The following is a 6,756-nucleotide window of genomic DNA, read 5'->3' as shown; positions in this document are numbered from 1 at the left end:
ATATAGTATCTCTGCTTCATTATTTCAGCATTTTAAACGGCGATAGCTTTGTTTGTCACAGTCTTTACCTGAACATTTATTCCATACGATAGCTTTTCATGATGTGAACAAATACGTTTTTAAACTACTCCTATCAGCTGGTGTGTTAAGGTTCCCGAAATAGACCCGGATGATGTTACCAGAAGTATTTGGGAATGCATGAGCTGTGACCTGGAATTTCAAATGTGATCTTATAAACTGCAATTCATATTTGATGGGGTAATAGAACATGAATTTTTCACTCGGCGGAGAGGGTGAGGAGGAGGAAGATCCGTGTGGTTTGTATTCGTTTCACTCTGCATTTCACATTTAGATTTCAAGGCTCTGTGGCGCCCAGACACATAGAAACCGACCCTCACACACACACACACACACACACACACACACACACACACACGTTCATACCTGGTGACAGTGGCTCACAGTAACTGTAAGCAGACTCTCTTTCCATTAAAGAGACATTTTCGGAAATATGCTCATGCACTTTCTCGCGGAGAGTGAGATGAGAAGATTGATACCACATGAATGATATCAATCTTCTCTTTTAATTTTCAGCAGGAAATTCCCCAAAATGTAGAACTATTCCTTCAATCCCACATAATACAGTATAGTGACAGTATGAATCATACTCTCACCAAATTCTGCTTTCCGTTGGTGTGATGATGTATCTTTAAGAAGCACAGGTTACCGAGGACAGAACATTTGTTTTCAGATACGGGTCCAACAAAGAGGAAAATAGCCAGAGATTGTCTTCTGTGAGGAAGCTGTGCCCAAGTGTATTCATAAAAAGAAATATTTATATCCAGGCTGCTTATCACCCAGCAAATGTCGAGAAGTATTAATATGTAACGTCCTGCAGGGCTCTCCAGGACACTTGCCATAGCTCCAAAGAGGGAGAGAGCCCAGTGTTATCGAGGCTTGGCAGTGTGACTTAGTGATGGTATCAGCAATGCTGACTGGATTCCATTAGGCAATGCCCACATCTATGTCTACTGAACATATTGGCTCACACTGCGGGGGGAACGCAGCGAGTGATAGGCCTGCAGTCATGACACATGAGCTATCATCCACCATCCAGGAAGGCATATCAGCACATACACATTAGTTTACTGCAGACCTGATGCTGCGCTGCCAAGATTATAAGAAGTCTCTCTCTCTCTCATATGAATCATACTTTGCCAAAAAAAAAAAAAAAAAAAGAGAAGCAGCATTTAGGATGATGGGAATATTCTTCAGACCCTTTTCCCTTTTTACAGCCTGACTTCTTCCCCAAGTGCCCAGATTTCTCAAAGCTAATAGGATGAGTCATTTTTTTTTTCTTGCCTTTGTATACACAGAGCTGCTGATTTAAGCAGCAGATTTGCATTGCAAAGACAGTAATAGAAAAATTCAAAAAACAGAACAAGGGTATAATGAGACAGTAGATAAAGGATAAGTAATGAGAGGCAGTTCCCTGTTAAACGCAGTGGTCCTTGGAGGTCAGAGATGCGAGTTTGACGGCGCTAAGCTGCGAATCTGCATTGTGCTGTTGTTTTAATGAGCCCCAAACTCACAAAGTCATCAACAATTACATGAAAATCAATGAGTTTATATTAATTCTAGTCAGCTACTAGAATGGCTGGCTCAAAGCTGCTACATAGGCAATGACATTTTATTTGACATTTATTTATATAAAGTCTAACTTTTAATTAGATTCTGAATTTTTATTTATTATTTTGAAGTTGAAGCAAAGTGACATTTTCTTTTTTTTTTCTTTTTTTTTGTTCAGAGATATTGTTATCTATCTATTCATTTTATTTAACTAGGAATACTCATTCTGGGAAATATGCTTATTTACTTTCTTGCTGAGAGCAGATAAAAAGATTGATGCCACTTTCATATTAGTCTGTTAAATATGAAGCTGGAGCCAGGAGACGTTAGCTTAGCTTAGCATAAAGACTGAAAACAGGTTCAAAATGTAATAAAAATCAGTCTATCAGCACCTTTAAAGCTCACAAATGAACACATCTTGTTTTTCTAAATCTGTAGAATAACTTAAGTGTAAAAGCAACAAGTTGCGGTTCAAGAAGTCACTGTAACCCCCGTAAAACCACATCTTGTTTTTTTTACACTGGCTTTAGTAATGATTAAACAAACAATATATAACGTGTTAATTAATGACCTTTAGAGGTGTTGGTATGGGCGAATTAAAAAAAGAGCCAGACTAGCTGTTCCCTACGCTACACTAGTTGTCAACCTTTATATGAGTGGTATCGATCTTCTCATCTAACTCTCAGCAAGAAAGTGAATAAGTGTATTTCCAAATGTTCTATTCCTTCAGAAATCATCCAAAGGTGTGAATAATTCTGAAAAAAATTGACCTTGCAATAAAGAATGTGAAAAAGGCACTAAAGTTCTTGCGTTCTATAGAGAAACTGTTTTAAACTACAAACTGCTGGACAAATGTAGGACTGACTTACCCACACAAAAACTTTCTGCACAAACTCTGATCTGAAGTCATTTCTCTCCGCGGTAGAACGGATGCCATGCTATGTGTCATCACTTGAACAGCCACCTTTTCTGCCACAGTTTTTTTTTTTTTTTCTCTTCCTGCTTCTCTCTCTCTTTAAGTCTGCTTTGTTGTGAATGTGGGTGTTCATTCATTTTCTTCTGTGGCAGCTTACAGGCTCAGGCATGAGTTCACAGTTCTCCCATAGCTCAGACAAACACATTGTGTAGCCTGTTAGGATTATCTACAGAGGCTACAAGCTTTGGAGACACTGCCAAACAAAATCCTAATTACGTCGAATGCACAGCGCTCTTCTGGCAACATGGTAACTGGGCTCAGTGAAGTGTTTTATGACAACACATATGAATCTTCGTGGAACATTGGCTGTTTTTTTTTTTTGTTTTGTTTTTTTTTTTTTTTTTTTAGATTAACCTCTCAAGCTTTTCATTAAAAATGCAGTGTGAAAAATGGCAAAACTTGCCCATTAGTCTAGTTTTGAATTTCTATTTGCTCAGCTTATAGTTCATTAAATATACAGCAACAGTGTAAGCTGTGAAAAACATGGAGAAATTTTGGCACTTCCAGAATTCAAAGATAAGCCTCTGTCACACAGTCAGGTTGTGGCTTTTACAAATTCAAACCTTTATTTGCCCAGTGAGCTGTTCAACTATTTGAAGCTTTACCAGTTCAAAAAATTCAATATTGGGAGCGTGAAAGTGTGTCCTACTTTGTGCTTGCTTAATTATTTGCTTTAAGTTGTGTGGACAAGTTTTCGGTTGATAGATCAAAGGCAGCCTCCTCATGGTGTCTGAATGTTATATCAGGCAGACATATGGTCAATAATGTTTCAGTGAGTGGTAAAGGCTTTGAAGCTCTCTTGATCAAAGGTATAAATATACCCTATTGGCCTAATATGACCTGTAAAAATGGTAAATTGTCAAAATTACTAAGTGAAATGAATGCAAATCATACAAAAAGGAACACCGCAGTCACATTCTGGCACAATGAATTACAGTGCAGAGTACATATTGAATACATTCAAACTCCATGCTGCTGTGATGGCTCAGTGATTAGAGCAGGTGGCTTTGTTCGTTCGCCCCCCCAGACCAGCGGGAAAAATCTGGTAAAATCTGTCAGACGAGACTGTAATGGGTATTAGGCAGCTCACAGGACTGAATACCTGTATGACTGTGAATAATGCTGAAAGTACCCTCCTTTGATAAACTGTGGTTAAATGTGTGCATCTATATTCCCACAATACAATATTAATACGTTTGGATGCAGGTGCAAAGGTGCATTTCATTTAGACACTAATTGTAAAAAACTGGATACAGTGAAAGCAGGAAGAACAAAAGCACACTTAAAACAGCCCAAAAGCCAAAATTTCATTATATCAAAACAGGTATTTTAGACTGTAAATCCAAAATTGTCCAAAATTTTGGTATTAAGATGATCACAAATTTGAATGGCTGTTTAACTGTGATATGCTTTAAGTTTGCTGACTTTGTCTTAAAACTGTGAAAAAAACAGGGTAAGCTGGACTATGTGTTTAGGATTTATTCAGTTAGTATTCATTCAATTTAGAGTATTGAATTGATTTTGTTGTAGAAATGAATGTATAAAAATCTGATTGCAAAATTATTTAAAGATGTTCTTTCTCATTACATATTAAATATAATGCTATATAATAAATATAATGCAATATAGTAAATATAATACACAAAGTACAACTTAAACATACCATGCGGTTTTAACCAACTAGTAAGAGACTCTTAATATAAATACAACTCTTTATATATGATTAAGTTGTTTAATACTAATCTAACTGAATAAGTAAAGCCTTTTGTAATACATAAAATGTTTTTACGGCTGCTCTCTACCACTCAAAGTGCGTCCACACTAAGCTAAACTAAATTTCCAAACTTATCTTTTTCTCTCTCTCTGTTTCAGCCCTCCGTTCAGTCTAAACTGAGCTTTTCAGAAATGTTCTCCAGAGTGTGTAAATCTGAAAACACCAGCTTGGTGTTTCTGTGAGTATGGGAAAAACTGAGCTTTTGCAAAAACAATAACATAAACTCCCCAGTGAGGATTTGGGGCTGTGTGGAAGTGGAGTTCAGCTGAACTTTCAAAAAAAAAAAGTTGAACATACAGTGCAGCTGTTTTCATTAACTTGTGTTTTTGTTGGTTTTTCAGACCATGTCGCGAGATTTGGCTGAGCTGTTTTTGCCCTACCATTAGCGTGGTTATATGTACAGTGGGTTAAAACTGAGTTGTAGGGATGTGTGGGAAAAATATATTCGAATTATTTATTGAGTAAGTTATTTGTTGGGAGCATATTTTGGCTTGATGTGCAGCAAGGCTCTTTTCGGGCCTACTGTTCGCGCTGCCCTGGAGTGTGTCCGACTCCTTCAGCAACGCTTGCAAGCACTTAGGGAGAATAATTCAGTAAAGCAGCTTGTGAACAAAGTTAAGACCTGTGCACCTGTACAACAATGTTGACATGCCCTCTCCCTCTAAGACGAGCAAAACCCCAGACATGATTTTATTCATAACTCTGCTACCATGCATTCACTGCTTGTTTATCAATTTCAGTCACTTTGTATGTGTGTGAGAGTCAGCGTGAGTGTGTGCACCTTGAACATTGTACATGAGGCTATAAAGTAGAACCTCATAACTAAAATAGAGTGGAAAAAATGTCTAACTTCACTAGACGGCATTTCTCTGAGCGATTTGCTAAGAGGAAATAAAACGTGTCTGTTATTTGCTGTGGATGTGGAATTATAGGTTAAAGAAAACAATCTTTCCTATGTTCGAGTTCAGATAGTAGGAGTAACCTAATAGCGGCAGCAGTAACAGTGTTAGTTGTTTACAGCTGTCTTGTCTTGGTAGTGGTGGATTATTTGCCTGTGGTGATCTCCGCTTGCTACTCCAACAATGGATTTCAAGAATAATGTCAAACCTAAAAGCTCTGGAGCATAGACCTTGTTTTGCATTTAATTCGAATGGCCAAGGGGGACATCTTCAGCACCAAGGACAGCGCTCAAACTATTTTTGCTTTAAAAGGTGCATTGTGTAAGATTTAGTGGCATCTTGCAGTGAGGTTGCAGATTGTAACCAACTGAATACACCTCCCCTCCTCTAACCCTCCCCTTCTAAGCATGTAGGAGAAGCTACAGTGGCCAGAAAACTTGTGAAAAACACAAAAGGCCCTCTCTAGAGCCTAGAGAGTTTGGTTTGTCCGTTGTGGACTACTGTAGAAACATGGCGGTGCAACATGGTGGGCTCCGTGGAAGACACAGTGATTCTTATTTTCAGCTTATACACTAATTAAAACATACTTATGAATATTATATTCCATTTCTGCCACTAAATTCTACACACTGCACCTTTAACCACTGTTTATAACAGGCTGGTAATGGTTATGCTTCTTGTCATGTGGTGAATTAGTTTATGAAAAAAGGTAATAAAGTTTGCATTTGTTAGAACTGCTTCATGCTTTTCTGTGTGTAGCTTATGGGGGCCAGCCTAGTGAGTGACCGCGATGTGCAATACAGTAAAAAAAAATATATACACAGCGACATCACTCATTTTATATTCAATTGGCAGCCCCCAATAATTAAAGCATTTTCCTGCTGTGATGCTCAATTTTGCTGTTGCAACTGAAAAGAGGACAAAGAGGAGATTTAGCCATTTTTCAGTTGTTCTGGTTTCTCTGTGGGCAGATCTCTAAGCTAAATGCTAGTGTGGGTGCAAGTCATTTTCACACACAAAAAAAGGTCTTTTAAAATTTAGAAGACATGCGGTGTAGACATAGCCTTAGCGTGAGCCTTCTGTACCCAGGTGTGCCCAACACAAACATATGCTGGAACACACAGGCATGCCTCTGCTCTTATCTCTCATTAGGATGGTCTCACTTGTGTCCTCAGACAGTCGGCAGCCAAGCACATCAGCCAGTGACAGGTCTGGGAGCAAGGTAACCTGATAGTCTGATACTGTCGGGGTGATGTTCTTCAAGAAGAACAGGAGACTTGTGTTGGACCCTTTATCCAACCGTAGGCTGCACATTTTCTACAAAACATGGTGTGGTGTGTCCTGCTTGATAGACTGTCAGTAAACATGGATGTAGTGTCTCTGATGTCACTGTCTCTGCATTTCTAAAACCAAAAACACAAGAGTAAGAAATTAGTAGAACAGGGTGTTTATCTGCTCTAATAGCTACAGTAGTTATT

Source organism: Thunnus maccoyii, chromosome 21 (assembly GCF_910596095.1).
Source record: "Thunnus maccoyii chromosome 21, fThuMac1.1, whole genome shotgun sequence".
NCBI lineage: Eukaryota > Metazoa > Chordata > Actinopteri > Scombriformes > Scombridae > Thunnus > Thunnus maccoyii.
This window is presented reverse-complemented; position numbering follows the sequence as displayed.